Source organism: Ostrea edulis, chromosome 10 (assembly GCF_947568905.1).
Source record: "Ostrea edulis chromosome 10, xbOstEdul1.1, whole genome shotgun sequence".
Lineage (NCBI taxonomy): Eukaryota > Metazoa > Mollusca > Bivalvia > Ostreida > Ostreidae > Ostrea > Ostrea edulis.
The window spans coordinates 44,135,928-44,149,413 of NC_079173.1; the positions used below are offsets into that span (position 1 = coordinate 44,135,928).

Sequence of the window (13,486 nt, forward strand, 5' to 3'; positions counted from 1 at the left end):
ACGTTTTTGAAAAGATGTTTTCATATGCATCTGCATGAAAGGTGAAGATAACGAACAATGATCAATCTCATAAATCCCATAAGGAATACAAAATAGAGAGTTTAGCAATCACGCACCCCTAGATATAGCAGAAGTGGGAGCAGGAAGGTGCCTAGGAGTAGACATTCCCCTGTTGATCAGTTACACCCGTTATGAGCCCCTACATCTTGATCAGGTAAACGGGGGAATAAGGTTGACGGAGTAATCCGTAGTCAAAATCAGTGTGCCAAGAACCGCCTAACAGTCGGCATGAAACACGTCAGACCTAATGACAGGTTGTAATGGCAAACAAATAGATCATTGTAACGACCATAGCATTTGTGAAATGCTGACTTTAAACGAGACTTTTGAAAACCCTGCAACATCAACTTGTTTGTCAGTAGCCTATCTCGAATTAAAACAAACTTTAGTTTATCGAATCAGTTGAGAGACATGGACACCATTCTCCAGTGAAATATTTTAATAGAAATATGATACATAGCCTGCTGTATTTGATACCGGTATGCAACCCCTTTCAGATGTTTACAATTAAAATCCTTTTGAATCTTTTATTCAAATCAAAGTGGAAATACTTGACTGTTTCTGCTGAACCTTGTAGAGAAATGAACATACAGGAGTTATCTTCCGTTTATAACGAATTCATAATATCACGTCTCATCGATTTTAATAATATCAGCAATACAGTAAAACTGACTTCATCGAATTTTCATCGTGAATAGTATTAGAGATTCAGCATATAATTGTGAATGAAATACTGCCATCAAAGAGAAAACAAGAAAGATGTTTATTTAATATTGAATCTGTTTAATCAGTGTCTTCTGCGTGATCAACATTGTTTTTATGCCATTCCTCCTCCACCGTCAATACACGTGATGGCCACCGTCAGTACACGTGATGGCCACCGTCAGTACTCGTGATGGCCTACCATGGATAAAAAGTTTTTCTACTTTAAAATGCATAGTATATAGACGTGTAAATGATTAAGAAACCCACAACGATTCCATTCGATATTCATTTATTTTGGTAGATGTTTTGACATATCTGAACATGTTGTAAAACCAAAATCTTAGATTGATTTAACTTGTATCACCAGGAATAAACAATGTTATTTTGCTTTTCTGATTTCTGAACATCACGATAATTTTATATGTAAATTATTTTAGATTTGGGAGTGAATAAAATGTGTGTGGACCTATTCACTTGTAATACATATTTCAAATCATTGTATTGAAGCATTGGCTATACAATGTTAAAAGTTACCATAAAGATGTTTCCTACAGCAAATGTTTGGATACAGGGATCTTTCATGACAATAATATCCCAAAGGACATTGTAACCCCAGTCCACAGTAACTAACTGCTATCTCTCCAAAAGGTGGACAATTGGGTAAGAAATCCCCTGTAAAATACGAATAAACAATATATTAATCGAAGTATTTACCTCCATGTTCTAATTTGAAATATATGCTAACGGTATAATATATGCAATTATTATCTTGATCGACCTTTAACAATATCATAACGTAAAGTAACAACATTATGTGGAACATATTCGGAGAAAATGAATAAGGATTACTGTCTTAAATGTCTTAGTCGAACCCAGAATTTATAACAGAATAGGAAACCAGAATTATAAACTATATAACAATGTCCTTTCATTTGTTTTATTTAATTTGCGCTGAAGAACAGAATAGGAAACTAGAAGAAAACATACGATTCTACAGATCAATACCAATGTTTACAAGCTACACCTGTCCATGAAGTACCCGCCATATCAGCTGTAAGGGGAGTTCTCGCTGTGTAAAAGTTATTGATTATTTCTAATAACCCTCCTTATGACAGAACAAGTAAACACTGATGATCAGCATGCCCATGAACACGTGGTATGGATTGTTTAATACATGTATATATGTATCAGGAAAATTATTTGAGAATGTTTAAGAAAAACGCAAGAGAAGTTGACATTTAAGTTAAGATAATGGAAGTTATGATTGATTGATTGATTGATTGCTTAACGTCTCGCTCGGGAATTGTTCACTCATATGGAGACGTCAGCAAGAACGGTGAAGGGCTTCAAATTTAAGCCTATGCTCGACGCTTATGGCCATTGAGCAGTGAGGGTTCTTTAGCGTGCCACACCTACTGTGACACGGGTCATCCGTTTTTAAGGTCATCTCCGAGGACCCGTGACATTCACACCTGATGCCGAGCGTTTGGCGATGGAACTGTCACTACCTGTTTTAATGATTTTGGTCTGTCGTGGCCGGGATTCGAACCCCGGCCTTCCGCATTCGGGGCGAACGCTCTAACCTCTCGGCCACCGCGGCAGTTGGAAGTTATGAGATTGATAACTGTTTGAGATTGATCACTGTTCGTAATCTTCACCTTTATAGGAGTTATGAGATTGATCACTGTTCGTTATCTTCACCTTTACAGGAGTTATGAGATTGATCACTGTTCGGTATCTTCACCTTTACAGGAGTTATGAGATTGATCACTGTTCGTTATCTTCACCTTTATAGGAGTTATGAGATTGATCGCTGTTCGTTATCTTCACCTTTATAGGAGTTATGAGATTGATCACTGTTCGTTATCTTCACCTTTATAGGAGTTATGAGATTGATCACTGTTCGTTATCTTCACCTCTAAAGGAGTTATGAGATTGATCACTGTTCGTTATCTTCACCTTGAGTACTTGTGGTAATTCATCAAAACTTTCGCGATTTTGCAATCTATATTCTGGTATCTGCAGCTCTGCCCACTCAGAAATTATTGAAGATAATAGGATAAAATAAAATGACGATAATAGACTTTGATCAATCTCATCATCCCTAGAAAGAAGACTAATTTGAGAACAGGGCAGACACAGACAGAAGACTAATTTGAGAACAGGGCAGACAGAAGACTAATTTGAGAACAGGACAGACACAGACAGAAGACTAATTTGAGAACAGAGCAGACACAGACTGGGGTTGTAATTATGTGTCTACAAGGAGTAAGCATGTCCTGTTTACAGGTCACACCCGTTATGAGGTTTCTATATATGGATCTTGATGATCCGTATGTAATGAAAGGTAAACAACGGGAAAACAATTTATATGAACCGTCCACCTAACAAAAGGTTGTATTTGCAAAGTCATTATAACACCAATAAAATTTACAAAACGCTGGCTCTTAACAAATCTGCTACAACCCATGTAGCATCAACTTATATATTAGTAGCTTGTCCTGGTGTGAAAATTGATTTTAAGTAGGATATTCTGGCGTGTGGAATCAAATGGAAGCATAAACATTGTATGCCAGCGATAGTGAGATTTTTTTTTTTTTTTTTTTTTTTTTTTTTTACAAAAGTTAGGAGGAATTGATGACGGAGAAGCTCAAAGCATCCCTCATAGTAGACGTCTAGCCGTAGCTAACAAACTATATACGTACTTAAGATTGAAATATATTGCAATACAAGAATGGCCATGGAGAATTTACTAGGAAGAAGTCAGCAATGATATTTTGAAATGGGGAATGAATTATTCTTCTCGGTCTAGAAAGTTTTGGAAAAAAAATCATAATTAAGTTAGAGACGTCATTGTAATTTTCTTTTTAAACAACAATATAGAAGACGAGAGGTAAAATATCCGCTAAAACTATATGAATTTTGCGAATGCTACATGAAAGGTGAAGATAACGAACAATGATCAATCTCATAACTCCTACATGTATCTTACATCTCAATATTTCAATAACCAGATAGTTAACCTTCGAAATCAGTTCAGACCAAACCCAGTAACAGTAAGCAGCCATTCCTGAACGCATTTCTGTCATCAATTTCGTTTTCTCTCTCTTTTTTCATGAAAAGAAACTAAGAGGAAACCATGCGCAAAGGATAGAAGTGAATCGTTTTACGACCTTACACCTTCAACGCAAAATTATATCAACGTTCTTAGCTACGCAATTGAATACTTTTGATGAAAATGAAGGACAGAGTTTTGACAAACAGTAGAATATTGTTATATACTACTCAAAATTTGATAAGGATTATCGATATTTTTTGTTTAAAAAAAATAATAACTGCATAATTGACAATATTGTGTCCAAGTGAAATCAAAAACGTCTTCAACAAACTTGCACGTGCATTTCATGCCATGGGAAATGCGTTTCTCATCACAGTTTATGCTTTTGCTATCATTGCACAATTTTCACTCAGGCATCGGTGTCTGATTCTTTCTAAAATTTCAAACTCACTTGCGTGTTTACACTACGTTTATCAACACAATGCCCCCCCCCCACCTCCCCCCCCCCCCCCCCCCCCCCTCAACGTGTAAGGCGTCGCCTGACGACAGAACAACTGGGCAGATGTATTGGAATGCTTGACGCTGGCTATTCACATTATGACGTTGCAAATGCACTAAACGTCAGCCAGAGCGTTGTAAACAGGGCCTGGAACCGACAGGAAACTTTTGGTACAGCAGCACACCGACATGGGGGTGGTCGTCAGAGGTCGACAACCCAACGCCAAGACCATTTTGTGGCTCTTCAGGCACGACGCCATCCCTTCTGGACAGCAACCAGCCTACGTAACGACCTCCTGAACGCCTCGGGGGTGAATGTATCCACTCAGACGATACGGAATCGGCTTCACAATGCAGGTCTCAACTCGAGAAGGGTTCGAGTTCCTCTGACTGTTCGACACCGGTGGGAGCGATTGGACTGGGCTGAAGATCATGTCACTTGGACACAGAATGATTGGGTTCAAGTTCTGTTCACCGATGAGTCCAGGTATTGTTTGGACTTTACAGACAGGAGGCACCGAGTGTGGCGACGACAACGTGAACGTTTCCATGATGCTAACATCAGTGAACATGACTGTTATGGTGGTGGTCCCATCATGATCTGGAGTGGAATAAGCAGGGATGGAAGAACAGATCTTCATGTCCTGGAGAGAGGAACAATGACGGGGTGCGGTACCAAGATGAGATCCTCGATGTTTACGTCAGACCCTACGCTGGTGCTGTTGGCCCTGAGTTCAACCTGATGGAAGATAACGCCCGTCCTCATCGCGCCAGGGTGGTGGAGCAGTACCTTCAGCAGGAGACAATTGTCTGTATGGACTGGCCAGCGCGCTCGCCGGACTTGAACCCGATTGAGCATGTATGGAACATGCTGCAGGTTGCGAGGGTATGTTAAGGCAGGTCATGCTTCATTTATGCACGTAAACTGCATAATTTTTAAAATCTGTCTTACACAGAGAGAGGGAGCTACTAACTCTTAAAAACTATTTTGGTTGTTTACATGAGAACATTTTGTATCATAACAACATGACAAACATGTGCTTCCGTATGACGTCATTGCATGACTGTTATAAATAGATCATGGAGGTACCTTAATGGAAAATGTAAAAGTAACACATTATCCCAAGATTTAAATATTGGTCTAACTGGCGATAATGACGGTAAAATACCCATAGTATATCAGAATTACTGATAGAATCCTACCACTTTCAATAAGAAATAATTATTGAACATTTAAACACGAAACCATCTAGGCCTAGCCCATGTTTTACATTTTGCACTGATGCTATGCAGTTTTCTTTAAAAGTTTTCTTAACAGACGATTCTATCAGTAATTGCCGTGTACATTAGTTTATGACCTTTCAAACGGTGTATAAAAAGTCTCTAAAAGTATGCGGCCTAATGTGCTACTTTTGCAGTTTTATTTCGGTCTGTGACAGAGGAAAATCGGATCGACATGCTAAATGAAATGTTTTCTCCGTTAAACAAAATTGTCAATGAATGATATCAACATACCTTCTTAATATCAATAAATTCTCAGCGTTTCACATTATATATTCCATACGTCCCATGACATATATTTCAAATACTCCACATTTTGTCGATATTTGCATGGCACACATAAACAAATTCCTCGCATGTGTCAACGTCATTCGATGTTTAGTCATGACGTCATCAGTTTACTTTCATATCGATCAGACAACAGCAGTATAGCATTTCGAATTTCGTTGGATCTTAGTAGCTGCATGGTTTATTTTATGCATAAATAAAACTTAAATAAAAAATAAAATCGGAATTTAATATATACTTAGTGATATACTTATTTCAATTATGACGTCACATTGTTTCGCGGATATTATCCCAGTTAAAATTGTCATAACCTGCCTTAACGTACCCACGTGCCCTTTCACGCCGTAGAGCACAAACCACGACTTTGGCAGAGTTCGGAAACGCCCTCGTGGAAGAGTGGAACAACCTTCCCATTGGAAACATCCGGGTGCTTATTGACAGCATGGCCGACGTTGCCAAGTCGTCATTGATGCAAGGGGAGGCCATACCCGATATTGACACTTCATCGACTAAGTGTAATGATGGACTATCCCCAAAAACTGTGTAATTCTTTCTCTGGTTTGCTGTTAACTTTTTGTAATGAAATGCCTTTTGGTGTTGTAATCAGATTTCAAGCATTCCGTATTGATAAAAGTTCATGCCGTTGATGAATTTTCATTCATAACCTGAGTAAACACGTTTCTGGGTCAAATTTATGTCTTTTGTTATGTTAGTGGTAAATTACACACATATAACCTAGTGATCCTTATCAAATTTCGAGTAGTATAGTATGAAATCATGAATTATTTTTTTTATTTTTCAATATAGACAGATTTGAAATATAATTATTAACATGCTTACCCAACACGAGCGAAGCTGTACCAAGAAGGAACAGAAAGGAAAAAATGAAGACCTTCATTTCTCTGTACAAGTTTTATAAACTGTATGGTTTTTCACCTTGCATATCCATATATATATATATATGCTGAATTAAATCACATGGAAAAACATTTGACATTACGTAAGCGTTTTATTATGATTAAGTAATTGATGACAAGAGGAGACTAGGGCTATAAACGTTAATATAACATTGACTGATTGCTCGTGTTTTCTCCATTATACTCTATTTGAAATAAATCATGTCCTTTTTGTAAAAAGCAAGTCTTGAGTAAAATTTCGGTATTTTGTATTGATTTCTTATTTCAATTGCAATATTTTTATTCATTTCTTTGTTTAATGTTTACATTCCTATAAAGAATTTTTCTCATATCGAAAGACGCCAGAGTTAGTTGAAGTGCCACAAGTTCGCCCTATGTATGCCGCATACGACCGTAGCATTGGGGTTCACCATCGTATTGATGGCTAACGTGATATGGGATCCCCTTTGTTAAGGTCATGTCCGTAAGACGCTTGACTTTCACTTTTGGTCCACTAAATTACTAAATTATTGGTGGAAGAGAGAACCCAGATACAATGTACCTGGAAAGAGACCACCGACCTTCCGAAAGTAAACTGGGAAACTTTCTCACTTCCTGTACAACAACTGCTGGTTTAAATGGTGTTCTTGTCTTTGTTGCCTGTTTTGAAATCAATTTCCGGTCAGCTCAGTACACTTAGTTCTCCCAAAAGCAATACAAAATAGAGAGTTAGACAAAGACGGACCCCTGGGTATATCAGAGGTTGGACCAAGTGCCTTGGAGGAGTAAGCATCCCCTGTCGACCGGTCACACCTGCCGAGAGCCCTATATCTTGATTGAGTATTAGGAATAACTCGTAGTCGAAATCAGTGTATAAAGAACGGTGTAACAATAGGTATGACAGATGTCAGGCAGTATTTGATCCAATAATAGGCTGTATTGGTAAACAGGATCGTTATTAGAACCACATAGTTTGTGAAATGCTTATTTTAAACGAGAAACTCCGGTTTGTCAGTAGCCTGCCTCGATTTTAAAACTGATCATACGCAGAACAAACTCTTGTACACCATACGCATGTGATAATAAAATATTGATGCATAAATATAAGCAGTTGACGATTGATAAGGTAAAATCATCCCGTACGTCATAAAGTTGAGTTGTTAGTTTGCTCATTAATAGTTATGTTCAAGATAAAGTACGAAGCAGTCTAGCAATGTGGAGGACTCTGTGGTGACCTTGATTTCAAGGTGACTGAGATATATGGAATCGACATATCAATCACATTGATTATTGTTAGTAGATAAAACGTAGTCGATGTATGTAAATGTCGCGTGGAAGGCCAAAGCAAGATTTTTTTCTTCTCATGTAGACCCTTTTGAATCAATTCTGTCTCATAAGATCAGCTAAAAAAGAAGCACAATTCGTAGAGTAAAGAGTAGTGTTTACAGACCCCAAAATACCGTACGGTTTCTTCACGGATCACCGGATGTGGGCGGAGCTCATCTATGGTAACTGCTATTTACTTGGAATTTACCTGGCCAAGAGAGCAAGTTGTTGTGTATAGTTTTGATTTACAGAAGACATATCTCATGGCCGTCTGTAGAGTTTCTGTGGTCATAGTGATTGTATAATGGTTGTATTCCTAATTGTAGTTGACACACAGTCTACACCCACCCCCTTTCTCTCTCTTACTCTCAGTCATTGACTCAATAAATAAGTTCTTTTATAAATATAGAGGTATCATAAATTGATAACATAAATTATTTCAGGAAGTTACAAATTTTAGAAATTAATATGGAAATTATTGTTTGATTTCTGATCGTGCGATTTATAATACATGTATATATAGAAGGGGGGGGGGGTACAGTTATTTTAAAATTGCATTGTTCAGGGGTCTTTTTGAAAATTATGAATTACAACAAAATAGCAGTTGTGGACAGGTCCATGCTACCAAAACTCAGATATACCGGGCTTCCTCAAGATCTAAAGAATGCCAGTAAGTATTGGCTGTTATTGTTATCAAAACACCTTTCTGGAGTCTCTGCAGATGTTACTCCACCTGAAATCTATTGTTAAAAGTTTGATTGACAGGCGGCCTACCTTTGATCGGGATACAGGTAGAATTTGGAGATGTTAACTTACGATTGGGTCTTTAACAAAATAATATCTTGCATGACTGTCCACTAGATATACGGATGTGTATTTAATTGCTGTGATAAAATTTAAAAATTCATTTCAAAATTAAGGATTATCTCCCTCATTCATAGCTCTTATCCTTAGACGAATTTGACTCCACTTTTTTGGCACTCTGTTTTCCCCTTAAATAGCTCTTAGGGCCTACAAGTTTACTGGTATTTCGGATTTCAAAAATTTCGGTTGAGCATCACTGAAGAGACATTATTTGTCGAAATGCGCATCTAGCACATCAAAATTGGTACCCTATAAGTTTTACAATATGAATTTTCCCTTTTCCATTTGTTTTGGATAAGCAATTGTTTATTGTGTCAATAAGTCTAGTCTTTCATTTTTTGATCGTGTACAGTGTTGAAAAGGCAAAAATTTGTATGCTGTTAATATAAGGAAGTTAGCTCCTGAGCTTTTGAGAACAACTGCACAGGATGATGGAACTAAGTACGTATTTAGTGGTTCAATACTGATCACATTGGTAAAAACATATTTCGCATCTTTTACTGAACATTACCCAGTTTAAAAAAGTGTGTGGCTTTGCAACGGCTATATTTTGTGGCGGAAGGATTGAAAATTTAAAAGTTTAAATCTGCATCATATTACAGTTTCTGTTTCATCCAAAATATCGTCTCTTTTTTTATGCTCCTATACGTGTATATCAGTTTTAGAATTTATGATACAAGTAGTTGAGACTTGAAATTATTTCAAATGTTGTAATTAATGAATTTGGTTGGTATGGGTTTTTTCCCAAATAGAATACCGATTCTTAAAAACGTTAAGATTCATAGATTTTGGATTTTCTAATATAAAAATTAAGTATTTTCGCCAATAATTAAAAAAATGTCTCTAACCCCCACTTTTCTTAGTTCCATTTTAAATTTTAAGACAAGACTTTGAAAAATATGCGAAATTTTATAAATTGACATTACTCCTAATATGTCCTTTTAAGGTAGTGATTGCATGGTTCACTGAAAAATAATGAATCAATGTTTTTTTTAATTTGTTCATATTTTGTAGTTTACAGTGTTTATAAAAGTATCATATATGGTTTTCACGGGGATTGTGATGCTACGGTTGCCATAATAATGTATTTACATTAAATTCTGGGATCGTACCTACCTGGTCAATTCCAGGGTTTGGGGTATTCAACAATATACATCCGTATTTTCAACAATAACTATATGTATGTAATTTAAACTAATTGGTATGATTTTGGTGGACTGCCAAAATATACAAATACGTCCTAACCTTATCTAGGTTAATTATAATCAAACAGAGAATCACTATATCAATCAGAGGCAAGCAACGATAAACTGGTGGTGCTAACTAACAAAATGTAGAGCCCAGTCGCCCTCGGATTACCCCATATACTGTAGGACGCCTTATTCAGGACGGACAATGAGTATAGCGGCCTGGACGACGGTCTGTTCAGCAAATGCGGACGACACCAAACGAACTATGGCTAGCCTCCTTACTGGAGGTCAACCTCTTCGTGGCAGGCCAGACTTCTGATGGCCTTCCAAATTCACTCTCTAAATGTAAGAACAGGCGAGGAATTGTTTACCATGACTACTTTATTAGTACACTTACTCTCGACCTCTCTACTTGGCTGGGTCTTCTATCAGAATGACCCAGATCACTGCGGAGTCTCCGTATTTATACATAATTGAGACCACGTGATGTAAACATTGACTAATTGAGAACTCCGCATGGTCGTACCTCAAATATCCGGAATCATTACAGTAACCCCTCTTGTAGACTTTCCGTAATCAATAGTACAGGTATTTAAAATGGTGTTTAAAATTGATACAAAAGAATAACTGATACAAAATCTATATCAAATTGAAGTTAAAGCTTTAATCAAAATATAATTTACATAATATTTTCATATGAAGTAGAAGTATGGCTGCTTATGAGCAGTTTTGTTACTTTTAGAAAGCAGTTATTTACCATAGCAGCTTTATGTTCACCCTCTGAGAAATAAATGATCAATGAATTCTTTTTCTTTTTACATACATTGTATAATGTAACATACAGTTGTATGCTAGTAGGGATGTTTCCTGGAAGTATCAACATTGGTTTTCAGGTTTACTATGGCTGTGTGAGAACTATAGTTACCCCCTCCTTATAAGAATGCTACAAGTGATAATGTAGATAAATACGCATCTTACATGTGTTTAATTTAACTCGTATTAAAACTGATATGTTGACGGGGCTACCATTTAAGCGCAGATGTAGCACATACACACACATGTACATACACACATATTTTGTAATGTTCATGCTTTTACCATTCCACCGGGTTCAAATTAAACAATATCTATTTGCCAAATACTCAGTACATGATGAATGATAGTTTTTCTCCTGGACTTTTATATTGAATAATTATTTAAGTTCTGTATCAGGTTAAATCACATGAATCACATGAATTTGACATGAATGTGATTGAAATATTTTTATACTATATACATTATATTCTGCTGCCTTCACGGTGACTTGCTTAACCTTTGACGCGTGACTTGTTCTGAACTGTGTCCTCTTGACTGCCTCTCCTTTCCTTATTTCTACTCTCAATCTTTTCAAGTCACTGATTATGTGATAGAAATGCCCCAAGTCGTGATTTAAACCTTTCAAGTTTGTAAAAGTGGGTGAACAGCACTGTCTTTGAACACAAAACGCATTTCAATATAGTGATATTTTTGGATAAATCGATAAATTCAACACTATTACACATATAAGCGCGGATCCCCCTCCTGCTCAATGGCCATAAGCGCCGATCACAGGCCTAAATTTGCAGCCTTTCACCGGCAGTGGTGACGTCTCCATATGAGTGAAATATTCTCGAGCGAGACGTTAAACAAGATACAATCAATCAATCAATCATACACTCACCCATGATTCTAGACAAGGGGGACCCTCTAGTTCACAACACCAAGAAAAATCCCGTTTTTCGGGGCATGTATGGAAGGGGCGGCAAAAACAGTGCAATCACTACCTTAATGATGAAGATTATAAGATCGTCGTAGATGGTCAAATGCCATCCCATGCCCCTAACACTGTTTTATTTATGGTACATCATATTGATGTCATATCCGTTCGCGATAGTTTGTAATTAATTAATAAACACATTTTGTGTTGGATAAAATGCTCTTTTGATTCTTTTATTTTAGTATGTCAGAATAAAAAATCGCTACGTTATGCCTTACTTCTGTTGGTACATTTTGGTCGGACCGTATAAAGATTTCATCAGCCTGACCACATAAAAAGTCTAACAGATATTAGAGTATCTTACATTTATTGGTATCTCTCGATGGCAATAGATTTAATGCATTAGTTAGTCCGCCTGTTTTATTTGTATCTAACTAATAGTTGAACAGAATTAAAATATAGTTTACATTTGGAATAGACAATGATTCTCTTTCAAACCTGGTAAGAACAGTGGAAAAGTTTAAAAATGCAATGCGCAGTCACCGTTCACAAACCGTTCCTGTTGTGGGACTGGAATACACCAGTTTGTTCCTGTTGTGGGACTGGAATACACCAGTTTGTTTCTGAGAAGTTTTGTCATCTGTCGGGTATTTCGAAGTAGCACCATTTTCATTTCCGGAGTATGACGAAAAGCTCATTACATTGTGTCGAAACACAGCTGTTGCTATATTTTACAGGAGACTACCGCGGGTGTTTAGCTAAAGGTCAGATAACTATATATCTGATTAATTTAAGCAATGAAATTATATTATCACGAATTAAATTCATAAGACAAAGATACATGTACCGTCAGGTAAGATCGTTTGTAAAGATCCAGTCAAAGATGTACCGTGTCTCGCTCTGACTGAGGAATGAATTCTCGCCAACAAGTAATGCCACTGAACTATATTTATTTACTATTTAACCTTTTTATTAATTCATTTATGCATATTTGTGCTGAAAGTGAGTTCTAAACACATAAGTAGAATGATTGCGTAAATGTGACCTTAATCTGGAATGGTAAAATTGATGCTACGTCTTTCCGTGCGAATTCACCGGTGTTCAGGTCGTTGGAAATTAAAATATTACCATTTCTATATAATGCCCCCCCCCCCCCCCCCCCCCCCCCAATATAAGATCAAATATTTGTGTTTAAAATGATGGATACATAATAAAAATATAGGAAAAACTAGGAATGTGAAACTTTGACCGTAAGGGCCATTTTCTCATGACGCCAGTCATATAATTATATTCCTTTTATATGTTTTATCCATTCTGACAAGGTGTGAAGTTCCTTTTGTATTTAGCCGTCATTGGCATAATCTTCCACAGAACTCATAATAGAGATGAAGTTCTGGCGCCAGCTGACCACGGAATTTAATGATATTTTCATTTGAAACAGGAGAGATTTAGCCAAACTTCTTTGGTTGACATGAATTGCATAATGGTTGACACGCCTGGCACAATTAATATTTATTTGATGATAACGCTTGAAAGTTCATCTCCACACTATCTTCTAACTCTTGTTAAACAGTTGGGGTTAGGG

The 13,486-nt window shown here is 36.9% G+C and overlaps 1 long non-coding RNA gene across 1 annotated transcript; it reads right to left on the bottom strand.

The window, feature by feature from the left end:
* Window positions 1-826: 826 nt before the first annotated feature.
* Window positions 827-6,824, bottom strand: LOC125666183 (uncharacterized). Its single transcript, XR_007366561.1, has 3 exons — window positions 6,731-6,824; window positions 1,300-1,437; window positions 827-960 (listed from the first exon to the last, which is right to left on the bottom strand). It is a non-coding gene; the product is annotated as an uncharacterized LOC125666183 (long non-coding RNA).
* Between the last annotated feature and the right edge of the window lie 6,662 nt (window positions 6,825-13,486).